We start from the raw sequence: 17,020 nt of genomic DNA on the forward strand, positions 1-17,020 counted from the left end.
GGCCTTAACTTTCACAAAAAGTCGGTTATGACGTCATCAAAGACATTTATAGATAAATAAAAAAAGTAAAAAAAGTCCGGGGATATCATACCCGAAACTCTCATGTGAAGTTTCATGAAGATCGGTTCAGTAATTTTCTCTGAATCGTTCTACACTCACACACGCACATACATACATACACACACACATACACCACGACCCTCGTCTCGATTCCCCGTCTATGTTAAAACATTTATACTTGACTAAATGTAAAAAGAGAAATAAAAAGTCATCAACAATTCGGAGATAACAAAGAAAATCAATTAACAATTCGCTGTCACAAACAGCACGGGAAAACAGAATCAAATGAGGTCTTTCAGCCTCAGTGACCCAAAATACTGGCAAGAGGAAATGGGCGAATAAAAATTGCTTTCACCGGGAGCTCATTTTTGTGGGTCACGGGAGATTTTTATTGTAGAATGCATGTGAATCAGTATTCGAGGACCCAAAAAAGCCTGCATTACGGTCTGTTTTTTGACTAGAATTTAAAGTTCACTGCGTGCTTGGAGAAATACATTCAAGCCGTGATAGCATCGATGATAACATTTGCTTCATCTTCAACGAATCGTGCTAAGGAAATTGCCTACCCGACAGCGTGAATAAAGGTGCATTTATTACAGAGCGACAGAGTGGGAGTAAAACAGAGAGAGAGAGAGAGAGAGAGAGAGAGAGAGAGAGAGAGAGAGAGAGAGAGAGAGAGAGAGAGAGAGAGAGAGAGAGAGGAGACAGAGAGAGAGAGAGTATGCGATGATTCTGTGTGTGTGTGTGTGTGTGTGTGTGTGTACGTGTGTTTGTGTGTGTTTTTGTTTATGTATGTGAGTGTGTGTATGTGTGTGCGTGGGTGTTTGCATGCGTGTGTGCGTGTGTGTGTGTGTGTGTGTGTACACGTGTGTGTGTGCGTGCACGTATGTGTGTGTGTGTGTGTGAGAGAGAGAGAGAGAGAGAGAGAGAGAGAAAGACGAGAGAGAGAGAGAGAGAGAGAGAGAGAGAGAGAGAGAGAGAGAGAGAGAGAGATCACATAAGTTATCTATTTATTCTTCAATCTGTCTGTATTTCTCTCTCTCTGGTTTATTTTTCCATTTGCTAATATTAACAGCTATCGTATTTTCAGCGTGGCAATAGGGCCCGATATTCTGACGAGAACAAGCATACAACGCTTGTTTGTACAAATTTGTTTTCTTCATTTTGACTGACCAAAAGGTGGGTTTTTTTTCTAAGTGAAGTAAACACGCACGCGCCTAGCTCACAGACTTGCCAACAATGCGGTGACGTGGCTTTGCGCTCGATACCTTCAACTTCGCAAAATGTTGCTGTAGACAGAAATGATATCATGATGTCATGTTTCGTCCGAACATAAGCATGTTAGGGTAATTTATAATCATCTTTAGAGTTGGCAAGCAGTGGTAGGTAGAATCGCATGTCTTCGATTGTTTGTCTGCTCCAGTTGAACTTAGTGATCACCGTGGCTAAACCGGAAACACATGTAGTGTTTGTGTTGTAAATATATTCCCTATTGTTACATTTCCGTAGCAATTCGCCCACGTGTCTATCAGAATAGGAATATATTACATTATGTTGTCCTCAATGTTTCATCTTTTATCCTTTGAATTAGTTATCAACTACCAACATGTTTTTCTATGCACGTATATATTTATCTATCGCTTATGTACTTATGTTCGGCAAATACTTGTGCGTCTATTAAAAAGCGTGCGAGGCACTTTTTTTTTCTACGTTTGAGGCGAAGAAGCCGCAGCGATTTAAACCGTCCAGGAGAAAACCAGCCAACCTTCCACATTCTCAACGCCACAAATACAACAATCAAACACAAGCGCATTCCACCCCCGCCTCCTCCTACCCCCCCCCCCCTCCACCCCACCCAACCCCCATACTCTCTCTTCTTTGTTTCATTATTTCTTGTCTTTATTTCCACATAGGGGAAAGTCGCTAAACCTGGAGAAACAGCCGTACCAGACCAAAAAATGGATATTGCAAAGCGTTCTTTATATTGTCACATACTAGACTCTATCAGTAAGTAAACGAACCACAAAAAAATAGAATAAAATTCACGAACCTCATCAGACTGATCATAATAAAAATATCTGCATTTGTTCCAGGTTGGACGCATGGGTGTGTAAAGTGGAACACTGTGTTGTCAAACTCGGAACACATACAAACACACCCTGACTCCCTTTCTAGCTCTGTCTGTGTCTCACACACACACATATACACCCACACACTCTCATTCACACACAAACAAGCACACTTTGCCACACACACAAGATAAATAAATACGTCATAACATTTTGATTAAGCCAATTTATGTAAATGTCTTTTTTTCAACATCATATTTTGATTTTTACCAAGGAAATAACAAATCGGATAACAATTTAAGCCTTAAATGTAAAACAAAAAGATAAATAAGGGCTAGGTCTAAAAAGGACTGAAAATCAAAACCTTAAAAAAAAAGGAAAAAATAGGCAAAGAACCGATTTTGCAGACAATGTCCTTTGTCTTCTACTGTCAGCGCAGTCATCGTGAGATTACTGTGTGCACTTCTGGCACTATAACATATCCTCAGGGGAGTTGGTGCCACACATGAAGCAGTACCACGAAATTTCGCAGCTTCATTTGTACCCCTCTTCTGTTGAGCTCTTGGGTGGCCGAGTGGTAACGCACTTGCGCTCGGAAGCGAGAGGTTGCGAGTTCGACCCTGGGTCAGGGCGTTAGCAATTTTCTCCCCCCTTTCCTGACCTAGGTGGTGGGTTCAAGTGCTAGTCTTTCGGATGAGACGAAAAACCGAGGTCCCTTCGTGTACACTACATTGGGGTGTGCACGTTAAATATCCCACGATTGACAAAAGGGTCTTTCCTGGCAAAATTGTATAGGCATAGATAAAAATGTCCACCAAAATACCCGTGTGACTTGGAATAATAGGCCGTGAAAAGTAGGATATGCGCCGAAATGGCTGCGATCTGCTGGTCGATGTGAATGCGTGATGTATTGTGTAAAAAATTCCGTCTCACACGGCATAAATAGATCCTTGCGCCTTGAGTCCGAGTCTGGAGATACGCGCGCGATATAAGACTTCATATAACAAATAGATATAAAAGGGCTACCTGCCCAATTGACTAAATGTAAAAATCATTACGCATGAAGTCTCAAAGCAAATAACTAAGAACAGATTGAAGAACTGATTTTGCCGACACACAAAAATTGCTAAGTACAGATTTCGATGTCCTTTTGTCCGCTGCTGTCAGCGCAGTCCTCGTGTGCCCACTGTGTGCACCTCTGGCACTGTATCATGTTCTCAGGGGAGTTGGTGCCACACATGAAGTAGTACCAAGTGCTTTCCCCCGGGATAGAACGCATCGTCGAGAATGTTCTCCTTTTTTCCCTCTGATCAGAATATATTCCCCTCTTGTTTCTCTGAGCAGAAGATTTTGTAGCTTCATTCTTTCCTCTTTTCTGTTGACCTGCACGCCTTTTTGCAAGTGAAATCTCCAGCTTTTGCTTGTAAGGAGAAGATTGTTTTTTTCGTGATGATCTCTTCGACGAGCTTGTGATTGTGCGTTGCAGGACATCAGCAGCAGGTAAGCTTACATTTGCTGCTGACACCAAGCAATCATAATGACCAGAATCTTCATGTACAGTGTACAAAACAACGATGGGAGTGACGTTGGCAAATTTATTTCAGCTTCAAGAATGCTATTGATTAGTTCTTGTTCTATCTCTGGTGTTAACGTAGGAGGTCTTCCTGGGAACTTTACTTTACAGAAAATTAACTAACTATGGATTTGAGAGATCCTTCAAGTACCAGGGACCTCTTGTCTGGGAGAAAATCCCCCGGAGCATTAGGGATTCCCAGTCACCATCTGCCTTTAGAACAGCCCTCAAAACACACATGTTTAAGTTAGACCTCTGAAGGAGATCCCATGATCGGTGAGTCATCGGCGCTGCCACGTGTATTATCTACTAAAGTGTGGCGTTCATGAGGATGTGTATGTGCCTGTGTGTGTTGTACTAGAATAACGTATGCGTACATGGAATGACATTGCGGGTTACCTGAACATTGACAATGACGAAACAAAGATTGTGTGTGTGTGTGTGTGCGCGCGCGTGTGTGTGTGTGTGTGCGTGTGTGTGTGCGTGCGTGTGTGGGTGTGTGTGACCATGTTTGAATTTATTCGGATTTAGTTCTCTTTCCTTGTTTGTATTATGATTGTGTAAGTGTAAAGCGCTCTGGGCTCGTCACCACGAGGTTTACGCGCTATATAAGTAATCGTTATTATTATTATTATTACTTCTTCTTTTGCAAATTTGTTTCCTTCTAAATGACTTTTAAGCGTTGTGACAGTAACACCATATGCTCTTGATGCGCAACGCAAACCCATATCTCCGTTTTTCACTGCCGAAAAAGCGCAGCCCATTTCTTCTGGTAACCACCGCCGTTCGGGTCTCATAATACTGTCAAACAAATCAATCAATCATTCAATAAAACTTATAGAAAGGAAAAACACAACACAACTGAAAAGAGAATTGAATACGTGAATAAAACAGCAGTGTTCTGTTTATTGTTTGATGAGCGTAAGATGGAACAGAATGCGGCAAAGCTGGAACACTGTTCCATGTTTGCCTCTCTTATGTGTTCCATCATTGCCGCATGGCACCTGCATGGATTTCGCGTTTTTCTGTTGGATATACACGTGACGTTTCAATTTTTTTTCCCGTTCAAGTTATTGCAAATCTATGAAGGTTTATCACAGCAATCAACATTTTACGTGAACGTATGTAGATAAAGAGTAATAATACGAATTGTAGACGGTAGAAATAAGAAGAAGAAGGAAGAAAAGTTTAAAAAACGTACCATTTTTTTTGTTTTGCCGCGGTAGTCATTTTTTTTTGCTGGAATAATATCAAGGAATGTCACTGGACATTTCTGCAAAACAATTGTTCATGAATTGTTCCCCGTTGATCGCATATTGAGGTGTTCCAAGTTGGCCGACTGTTCCGGGATTGGCGACTTTCCCTTAGCGCTCTTTGTCTCAGTTCCACATTATTTCTTGTCTCTATTTCCACATAGCGCTCTTTGTTTCAGTTCCACATTATTTCTTGTCTCTATTTCCACATAGCGCTCTTTGTTTCAGTTCCACATTATTTCTTGTCTCTATTTCCACATAGCGCTCTTTTAGAATGTGAGGTTAATACGTGCTTGTGTTCTTTGAAGTGGAGCAAGAAAACATGAGCTTAAAAGCCGTCACCTGAATTTCTTTTCCCGGTGCCTTGGGCCAGTATCCTGGATTAACATTGTCAAATAATGCTGTGTTAGGAAACGCTGCCGTCGCTGAACTTTGGTTCAGTTTTGTGTGTTGCATGGAGTTGACTTAGTTGTACTTTGTGGGAAAGTACCGATATTATATTTTGTAAACACAATATTTATGTTTGGACGAGAATGCAGGTGAACTTTCTAGTCCTGTCAAAACAAGTTGTTTACCACGTTGTTTTGAGTCGTGGGTTCGTGGCGTTCGCTCGGATTAAGTGCGTCGGCACTTTTGATGTACGTCACAGAGAATGTCACTATTCTAGTCCATGGACAGTTCATCTAATTTTAGTTGTATCATGTTCGGTCTGGAATATTCTCGAGATTGAGTATTTACTATATAGGCCAGCGCGATTTGTATGTTAAAAAAGGCTTCTATTTTGAGTTCTGCTACGATGTGCAGTTGTATGGAATGCTAAATAAATCCTCGAACTCAATTTGACGAGGTTTTGTCTGCTGCTGTGAAGACGGGCCACGTAGAATAAAAGAACACAACTATACGACATTTGAGAACTTCGTCAATCTCAAGTGTCGTGTAACATGCTGACAGAAGCATGGCACTTCAATTTATAGGTCACGTCCGTTAAAATCTCTGTCCTTCTTAGACGCAAGCAAAATTACAAAACAAAAACAAAAACAACACATAACTAACAAGAAGGGCAAAGCCCGTACGACTCACATGCTTGACCTTGACCTTTACAAATAACTAAACCTAGCAATGACATCATACACTAAGAACTGCTTTACACATTTTTCCTACCAAAATACATGTGACCTTGACCCAAGATCAAGGTCATCCAAGGTCATGCAACACAAAGCTGTTAATTCAAGACATAGGAAGTACAATGGTGCTTATTGGCTCTTTCTACCATGAGATATGGTCACTTTTAGTGGTTCACTACCTTATTTTGGTCACATTTCATAAGGGTCAAAGTGACCTTGACCTTGATCATATGTGACCAAATGTGTCTCATGATGAAAGCATAACATGTGCCCCACATAATTTTTAGGTTTGAAACAGTTATCTTCCATAGTTCAGGGTCAAGGTCACTTCAAAATATGTATACAATCCAACTTTGAAGAGCTCCTGTGACCTTGACCTTGAAGCAAGGTAAACCAAACTGGTATCAAAAGATGGGGCTTACTTTGCCCTATATATCATATATAGGTGAGGTATTCAATCTCAAAAACTTCAGAGAAAATGGGAAAAATGGGAAAAATAGCTGTTTTTTAGACAACATTAATGGCCCCTGCGACCTTGACCTTGAAGCAAGGTCAAGATGCTATGTATGTTTTTTGGGGCCTTGTCATCATACACCATCTTGCCAAATTTGGTACAGATAGACTGAATAGTGTCCAAGAAATATCCAACGTTAAAGTTTTCCGGACGGACGTCCGGACGTCCGGACGGACGGACGGACGGACGGACGGACGGACGACTCGGGTGAGTACATAGACTCACTTTTGCTTCGCATGTGAGTCAAAAACCGCTTTCTGTTGCATTTTTTTGCATGCCTTGTAACATAGCTTGTACGCATAATCCTGGAACAAAACTACTGCTCGCCCCAAACCCTGACACCCCCCGCCCCTCCCGTCTATCCCCCTGTGATGTTATTGTTTACTGTTCATGTTGTTTTCTGTGTGTCACTCACTCACGCTCACTGCAGACTCAGGAGAAGTAGTTCAGTTTCATTCAACATTGTATTGAAGTATCCATCTTGCAGGAAGTACAGCCATGATAAGGAAAGGGATAATACTCTCAGTAAGCATAATATAACAGTATCCGCTATAGCTCAGAGGTACTGGGTTCCTGGTGATTCACAGGTACCATGGATATCATTACACCCCCACATAAAGCAAAAAGGAAAACGGTGCACCTTTAATAAAAAAAAAGAAGAGAAAAGCCAAGTCATCGAAGAGCGCGCGAAGGAAAACTGTGAAAAATCCTTTCAGGAAAATGAAATATCTTTTTTCTTCTTCTGTATGTTCCCCGGTTTTTATAATGGGAGTGTGAAAAACTGAACAAGAAGGACCAATGGGTGTAAAGTTAAGGCGGTCAGGAGGGTTATGTAATGAAGTGTCGACCGCATGACCGATATTACATCCCGCGACATTCCGGAGTGTTGAAGAAAGAAGGGGAAAGGGGAAAGGGGGTTGGGGGGGGGGGGGGGGCACGGGATGCGTCGGAGGCAATGGAGTTTTATTACTTTATTACCTCATTGTCCTTTCGTTGGGAAAGTCGTAACGCTTCCTCCCAGTGGAAAACTAGAAGCAACATGGTCGATCCAAAGATCTTCCACTGCTTCGCTGAAGATCTTTGGTCGATCTACGTAGGTGTGTGCCTGTTTAGGTGTAATCAGCCACCTGCACAATGACGAAGGTCTTTCTCGTGCCACGGGGTTGGGACATGGATGCCGTCTCTGTGTCTTATGTGAAATTATTTCAGAAAAAAATCCACGTCTGCACAGACAGCAACAGGATTGTATATTTTTTCTGTATTTCCAAGAAAAGGAATAATGATCCCATGCATTAGTCTGGACATATTTGTTGTGGTAAACATGCTGGGCTTGCAGAGAAAGACGGTACCTGTAAACGTCAGACACGAAAGTTTGATTCTGTGGTAGAAACATGTCTATAATGGGGGGGCTATGGATATGGCTCTTGTTCGGGGGGTAATTGTCCTAGGGGGGCAATTGTCCGGGGGGACGTTGTCCGGGGGGAAGTTGTCCGGGGGGAAGTTGTCCGGGGGGCAATTAGTTTGCTACCATGGATACAATCCAAATGAGGCCTACTTGTCGTGTTCTTTTTTTTCCTTTTTTTTCTTCTTTTTTTTACATTTAGTCAAGTTTTGACTAAATGTTTTAACATAGAGGGGGAATCGAGACAGTTTATCTCCACCGCTACTGTACGCATTACCAAGGACGGTGATCGATACATTTTCTTGCGCGTTCCCATCTCCAGCAAATGTAAACCAGCACTTGGATCTGCCTCAAACTTTTGTACCTATTGCTCAAACCATTTTTTGCTTAGCATGCAAAGTCACGATTTTGTTTAACCTAAACCCCTGAATTAATATGAATATTTGTTTAGTTCTTTCGGAAAATGTACGTAATACGACACGCTTATTATACACATTCACAAAAAGCAAGACAGATTTAGGTCAGCCTATTGGTAATAACTTCTGAAATTTCCAAAGCAAATCATTGAGAACTTGAGCAGATATGGCTCTTTGGGTGGAGGACCCCCTCAAAAATGGCCGCAAAACGTGCCTTGTTTGGCCTCTGAAACGGTTGACACCTACCGCCTTTGACAAAAGGCTACATAAAGACTAAAGAAGTCAGGTGCATAAAACAAAATGTTCTGAACTGGAAATTGAATGGCCTTGCCACTGGATGTTAGAAGTGTTTGGTTTGTGCATATTTAAATTTTTTGCAGATTTTAAAATACGGGGCAATGGTTTTTGTCAGGTCGATTTTAGGGGTGACCTTGTTTGACAGGCTGTCACGGGATGCCTATACAAAGTACCACCAATCGGACAAATGATATGTACAGCTGACATAATTACCTTTTCGAGCATATAAAGTTCAACTAAAATGAATTGCGTTTTAATGCTTTTCTTAACGAGCGAAAATTGTTGCAATAATTTTTTGGGCCAAGTTTATATACAAAAATCTAGGGCGTCTGCAATACTGTCCCCAATCTTTCTTTTTATGTATTTTACTTATCCAGGTTTAAAAACTCTCCTTGATCCTTCTAACTGCATCGTAGAAGAAGCAAATAACATAACGCCCAAAATATCTGGATTAAGCTCGCTTTGATCTCTGAAAATGAAAAAATCCCGACTGCATATTTCGTGACTAGAATTTTGGCTTTATTTCTTTCTAAAAATATTAACAAACTAGAATGAATACCCGCTTCGCCGGGTAGCCGGCTTCGCCGGGAAGAAGTACTTAGAGCCGTACGCCGGCTTCGCCGGGTCCGAACAATGGACCCGCCAAGCTTAGGTCCCTCCCAGATTCGTGGAATGGGAACAGCACGAAAATGATTCAGTGGCCATAATGCCAATCCTGACCATATCGAGTCCCATCCTTGTCGACGAATGTAACCGTGTTAATCACCTTTGGAGGCGAACTCCACTCAAACAGGACTGAGCAAGTTATGGCTTCTCAAAGGAAGGCCAGTACATAAAATTACACAAAAGCCGCCAGACCACATCACAAACAGAACTGAACAATGCACAGGTGTTGCTTACATAGAGACACACACACTCACACACACACACACACAAAAACACAGAGAAGCCGTATCTATAGAGAGATAGATGACAGTGTATTTTTCGCGTGGCTATAAATTGATTCGACCTTTGCACTTTTACAGTGAGGATAATTTACGGGTCCAATTTACGTTCTGTACACTGCGTTGACCTTCTAAAAATAATAACAGTAACAGAACGCCGGGAATATCCGAAGACGCTCAGCGCAGTGGACAGCGCAGTGTAGTAACTTACAACTGAACGGGAAAGCCACACGAAGGAAGGGAGATAAACGCCAAACACTGGAGAAGATAAGGAAGAGTTACTTATAATGGTGAAATGAACACAAAAACGAAAATGAGTTCAGCGCTGCGCGCTGAGAGCACGTGTTGAAATATCTCATCGATGATATTGTGTCCGGGGTGTAGCTGAATACGGTGTCCAAATTTGAAAAAGATCCACCGAGAACTTTGGCGTTGTGATGTGGTGTAGCGGCTATGGTGTGTCGGTATGGGGGCCCGGGTAGCTGAGGTGGAACCAAAATAGCTGAGGTGGAACCAAAATCGGTTCCGCGCTGCGCGCTGAGAGCACGTGTTGAAATATCGACCAGGTTGTGTCGTGTCCCGGGTCTACCTGCATATGCCCACCAAATTTGAAGCAGATCCATCGAGAACTTTGGCCGTGCATGGCGAATACACAAATACACAAACACACAAACACACAAACACACAGACACAAGTCGTATATATATATAGATACTCTCCCGGCTTGGTGAAAAAAACCCAAACATTTAAGTACAAGGAAGGGGTGTTGGAAGTAGGACGGGGTTACCCAGATCACATTTTCCGAGCAAAGAATCAAACGAGAAAAAACACGGACAGGTCCAGGCGATTGCAATGTTATTATCCGCTCTTTTCAAGTCAGCATGATGATGACGTACATGTAGCAATAACGGGATAAAGATCCCGCGCTCTTTCGAGTTGAAAGACAAATCCATCTTACAAGACAGGGTACATTGGATTTGCCAATGGTAGATCCCAGACGGCCTGTCGTACGTGCAGTCACTTGCCAGTGGGGCAAAGGAGTGCAGTGTGTGTGTGTGTGTGTGTGTGTGTTTATGTAGGTGTGCGCGTGTTTCAGCGTGTGTGTGCGTGTTTCAGTGTGTGTGTGTGCGTGTTTCAGTGTGTGTGTGTGTGTGCGTGTTTCAGTGTGTGTGTGTGTGTACGCGTGTTTCAGTGTGTGTGTGTGTGTGTGTGTGTGCGCGTGTTTCAGTGTGTGTGTGTGTGTGTTTCAGTGTGTGTGTATGTGTGTGTGTGTGTGTGTGTGTGTGTGTGTGTCACTTATTTCAGTGTGTGTGTTTGTGTGACTGTGTGTGTGTTTCAGTGTGTGTGTGCGTGCGTGCATGCGTTTGTCTGTGTGTGTGTGTTTCAGTGTGTGTATGTGTGTTTCAGTGTGTGTGTGTGTTTCAGTGTGTGTGTGTGTGTTTCAGTGTGTGTGTGTGTGTGTGTGTGCGTGTGCGTGCGTGCGTGCGTGCGTGTGCGTGCGTGCCAGAGTACATGTGTGTGCGAGCGTGCAGGAGAGGGGGGCGGGGACAGACTAGAATTAAATGCTATCACCATCTTTTGAAGTCAAGCAAAACTGCACTGTATCATTAGATTATTTCCCTTGCGATCCATTTGTGAAGGGAGCGAAAAATGTGCAACCATGCAGATTACATCCCTTGCTACTTTGTATCACCAACGAATGTGATAAAAACAATAGGCAACAACAAAAAACTAAACCTCCAGCAACGGCAACAACTGGGAAATTTTGACATTTAAAATAAATAATAAGGGAAAAAGTAAAATCCCCCTAAACGTTCAGAGCTTTAAATCAGCAGACAGAAAGCAATCGAGTTACACACACCAGAGAAACCAAATATCGAGTTACATTCGCCAGAAAAAGTCGAGAAAAAGATGCGGAACAGGATACGACGTTTCACCTTAATTGCGACGTTAAAAACTAAATTTAAAAATGCGAGAGTGATTGTGAACTGAATTTCTTAGGCAACAACAAGTATGGGAATGTCGCTAAACCTGGAACAGTTAAGGAGAAACAGCCGTACCAGACAAAAAAATTATTATTGCAAAGCGTTTTTTATATTGTCACATACTAGACTCTATCAGTAAACAAACGAACAACATAAGATAAAATAAAAGTCACACAACTCATCAAACTGACCATTATAAAAATTTCTGCATTTGTTCCAGGTTGGACGCATGGGTGTGTAAAGTGGAACACTGTGTTGTCAAACTCGGAACACATGCAAAAACACACTGACTCTCTTTCTAGCTCTGTCTGTGTCTCACACACACATATATACACCCACACACTCTCAATCACACGCACACAATTACACATTGCCACACACACAAGATAAATTCATACGTCATAACATTTTGATTTAGCCATCTTATTTAAATGTCTGTTTTTCCACATAACATTGGATTTTTACCAAAGAAATAGTAAATTTGATAACAATTAATGCCTCAAATGTGAAAAAAATATAAATAAGGGCTAGGTCTAAACAAATCGGATAAAAAAAACTGTTTTTGTAAAACATGAAAAAAGAAGCTAAGAAACGATTTTTCACTCAATGTCCTTTTGTTTTCTACTTTCAGTGCAGTCCTCGTGTGATCAATGCCGTGTGTATACTGCTGGCACTGTATAATGTTCAAAGGGGTGTTGGTGCCACACAAGAAGCAGTACCAAGATATTTCGCAGCATAATTTTTACCCCTCTTCTGATCACAAACAGATATTAAAAGGGCTACCTGCCCAATTAACTAAATGCTAAAATCAATACGCATAAAGCCGCAAAGCAAATAACACAAACAAATAACTATGTACAGATGTCGCAGACAAAGTCCCTTTGTCCTCTGCTGACAGCGCAATCCTCGTGTACCCATAAAGAGCACTGCTGGCACTGCACCATGTCCTCATGGGAGTTTGTGCCACACATAAAACAGTACCAAGTGTATTCCTCCGGGATAGCACGCATCGTCGATAATTTTCCCCTTTTCTTCCTCTGAGCAGATGTTCCCGTCTTGTTTCTCTGAGTCGAACATTTCGTAGCTACCTTCTTTCCTCTCTTCTGTTCTTTTGCATTCCTTTTTGCGAGTGACATCTCCAGCTTTTGTTTGAAAGGAGAAGAAGTGATAATTTCAGATTGTTTTCTTCGTGACACACACACACACACACACACACACACACACACACACACACACACACACACACACACACACACACACATATACACACACACTCACACACATATAGACACATACACATAAATACTGTAAACACCCAGACAAAGACAAACTGACAGACATACACACAGACAAACCGACACAGACACTTGCACGCCCACACTTACGCCCACATTTACACCAGCAAACACACATACACACACACACACACACACACACACACACACACACACACACACACACACACACACACACACACACACACACACACACACACACACACACACACACACACACACACACACACTCTTATTGAAGTGAACGGCTTTTGCAAAAACTTGCACGAAGAGTGGTGAGAAAAAAATTGGGGGGCAGGTGTCCGGGGGGCAGTTGTCCTCCCTCGGTGGGGGGACAGGTGTCCGGGGGGCAATTGTCCTAGTAGGGCAATTATCCGGAGGGGGGGGGGGGCAGTTGTCGGGGAACAATTATCCAGGGGGCAATTAGCCTGCCACGGACTAAAAACACCAGTGTTCACTTTATCGTTTGATGAGGGTAAGATGGAACAGAATGCGTCAAAGCTGGAACACTGTTCCATGTTTGCCTCTATATGTGTTCCAGCATAGCCGCATGGCACCTGCATGGATTTCGACTTTAGCTGTAGGATACATGTGACGTTTCCAATCTTTTTTCCCCGTTCATAGTGTAACACATTGATGTAGGTTTGTAATAGCAATCAACATTTTATGTGAACGTATATAGATAAAGAGTAATAAAACGAATTCTAGACAATAGAAATAAGAAGAAGAAGGGAGAAAAGTTAAAAAAACGTACCTCTTCTTTGGTTTTGCCGCAGTTGCCATTTTTCTTTTTGCAATAACATCGGGAGAGGTCACTAGACATTTCTGCTACAAAGATTTTCATGAATTGTTTCCCGTTGACCGCATATTGAAGTGTTCCAAGTTAGCCGACTGTTCCGGGATTGGCGACTTTCCCTTAGTACGATCAGAATACACGCACACGCGCACGACAACACGCACGCATGCGAACGGCTTTGAAAGCATAGGAAACAGAGACAAGCCCACTAATCTGAACATAAGATTGCTCACTATTTTTAATTTCCTGTTCTTATTCATCTAACTGGTGTCTGTCCTCAGCACTGACAGCATCTGCATGTTCAATTTGTGTATGTCAGAAGCCAAAGCTTACTCTGAAGTAAAACAAACAACACACACACAGACACACACAGACAGACACACACAGACACACAGACACAGACACACTCACACACATCCACTCACACATACACACACACACACACACACCCAACCGACTGATTGATGGAATCGGTTATTCGAGCAAAAAAACGTGAATATGATGAAAAGGAACCGCTCGTATCATTTTGACGGTCACAGAATTACCATGTAAGACAAGACATGAAAACGACAGAATAGCAATGGACTATTCAAAAGGTCGAATCCGACCTTTTTACAGTTGGTGTACTGTAAGACAGACTCTCTTCGGATGACGTTACCTGATGTCGTGATGCAAAGCCAGCTGTTCCACTTGTGACGTCAGCAAGGACCAGGATGTCGGCCTGTGAGTCAGCACGGTGATGAAAGGATGAGTCGGGGCTCTGGAGAAAAATAGAAGAAAAAGAAAGATACACTGTCTGTGTGGAAATGTTTCTCTGCTCACAGGAAGCGTAATCACAGCCCACTCGATACTGCTGTTTTCTTGAAAGGCCGTCTGTCTGTCCGTCCGCTAGTGTGTACTCTGTCTGTCCGTATCACAGTCACAAGCAGAAGGATCATTAAAACTGAGATTCTTTTATAGTCGGTACTTTTAACCTTGTTAACAATCTTCATCTCTTGAAAAACTAAAGTTATGAATCTTGTCCGGGGTGTATGTTCTGATTATTTTATTCATCAGGATGTACCAACGACAAGATTTAACTTTTGAAAAAGAATCTGAGTATTAAGGAACCTTGTAGTTCTACCTTTGACTGCGATACTCCCTTCATGCGAGTGGGTTTTAAAGAGTAGGCCGAGAACAAAAGAGAGAATAAGATCGATACTCGATTAATTCTTGATGGACCCCTGGTTTATCAAGACAACAATGTCTCTCGTTAAAGGCATACTAACGCACTCCCGTGTTTACAAAGTGTAGTTTGCCCACAATCGATGTCAAACGCACCATAAGACCATATAATGACGATACGTCACCATGCGCGGACCATAATACATACATTACAGCTTGTTCTAGCCTCTGAAAAAGTGAGGATGTCAACAAAGCCGCGGTGTTCTCTCCCTTGCATCAACGTTACATGTGTTGCCAAATCTATAAATAGGACGATCCAGATCAAAATGAAAATTCAAATATCTCAACATTTAAGGGGTCCTAGACCACAATATTTTGCAGGAACTTAATTTAGTCTGTCTCCAGCTGTTGGTAAAGCAATTAGCGTGTATAGTCATCGAGTACATATGGCTTTAAGAAGTATTGGTAGTGTAAACACGGTACATATTAGAGTTCTATGACATATCTGTGACCCATTGAAAGTGGATTATGTCTTGGCATTGTGCAGATGTTTTAATTTGGACTCTTCTCTGCAACAACAAAAGGAAGAAAAGTGCAATGGCTTAGGTTTATCAACTGTGGTTGTAATGACCATCATTCATCCACGCGTGTCTGTTTGCGCGGCTCGCGCGCGCGTGTGTGTGCATGTGTAAATGCATGCTTTTTTTTAACGTGTTGATATCCCCGGACGTTTTTTTCTTTTTTTCGATAAATACCTTATATATATATATATAGATGTCTGTGTTCTTGGGAGTCAATCAGTATGTGTATGTGTTTGTGTTGGGGGGGGAGGGGGGAGTTGAGGGGGGGGGGGGGTGCGCGTGTATATTTTATTTCGTTAGAAACATGTACAGAAACATGTTCGTTCTATGTAAGGGAAAGTCGCCCATCCCGGAACAGTCGGCCAACTTGGAACACCTCAATATGCGATCAACGGGGAACAATTCATGAACAATTGTTTTGCAGAAATGTCTAGTGACATTCCTTCATATTATTCCAGCAAAACAAATGACTACTGCGGGGGAAAAAAATGGTACGCTGTTTAAACTTTTCTTCCTTCTTCTTTTTATTTCTATCGTCTACAATTCGTATTATTACTCTTTATCTATATACGTTCACGTAAAATGTTGATTGTTGTGATAAACCTTCATAGATTTGCAATAACTTGAACGGAAAAAAAGATTTGAAACGTCACGTGTATCCAACAGAAAAACGCGAAATCCATGCAGGTGCCATGCGGCAATGATGGAACACATAAGAGAGGCAAACATGGAACAGTGTTCCAGCTTTGCCGCATTCTGTTCCATCTTACCCTCGTCAAAACATAAACAGAACACTGCTGTTTTATTCACGTATTCAATTCTCTTTTCGGTTTTGTTGTGTTTTTCCTTTCTATAAGTTTTATTGAATGATTGATTGATTTGTTTGACAGTATTATGAGACCCGAACGGCGGTGGTTACCAGAAGAAATGGGCTGCGCTTTGTCGGCAGTGAAAAACGGAGAAATGGGTTTGCGTTGCGCATCAAGAGCATATGGTGTTACTGTCACAACTCTTAAAAGTCATTTAGAAGGAAACAAACAAATTTGCAAAAGAAGAAGTAAAGTTCACAGGAAAACCTTCTACATTAACACCAGAGATAGAACAAGAACTAATCAATAGCATTCTTGAAGCTGAAATAAATTTGCCAACGTCACCCCCATCGTTGTTTTGTACACTGTACATGAAGATTCTGGTCATTATGATTGCTTGGTGTCAGCAGCAAATGTAAGCTTACCTGCTGCTGATGTCCTGCAACGCACAACCACAAGCTCGTCGAAGAGATCATCACGAAAAAAACAATCTTCTCCTTACAAGCAAAAGCTGGAGATTTCACTTGCAAAAAGGCGTGCAGGTCAACAGAAAAGAGGAAAGAATGAAGCTACAAAATCTTCTGCTCAGAAAAACAAGAGGGGAATATCTTCTGATCAGAGGGAAAAAAGGAGAACATTCTCGACGATGCGTTCTATCCCGGGGGAAAGCACTTGGTACTGCTTCATGTGTGGCACCAACTCCCCTGAGAACATGATACAGTGCCAGAGGTGCACACA

General features: G+C 42.0%; 1 protein-coding gene across 1 annotated transcript in view; it reads right to left on the reverse strand.

Moving 5' to 3' along the window:
• LOC138948783 (focadhesin-like) overlaps nt 1-14,483 on the reverse strand; it is a 106,787-nt gene extending 92,304 nt beyond the window's left edge. The window contains exon 1 of the mRNA XM_070320398.1: nt 14,387-14,483. The gene's annotated coding sequence lies outside the window, so the exon portion shown is untranslated. The remainder of the gene's footprint in view (nt 1-14,386) is intronic.
• Nucleotides 14,484-17,020: the final 2,537 nt, after the last annotated feature.

This window comes from Littorina saxatilis, linkage group LG1, assembly GCF_037325665.1.
Source record: "Littorina saxatilis isolate snail1 linkage group LG1, US_GU_Lsax_2.0, whole genome shotgun sequence".
Classification (NCBI taxonomy): domain Eukaryota; kingdom Metazoa; phylum Mollusca; class Gastropoda; order Littorinimorpha; family Littorinidae; genus Littorina; species Littorina saxatilis.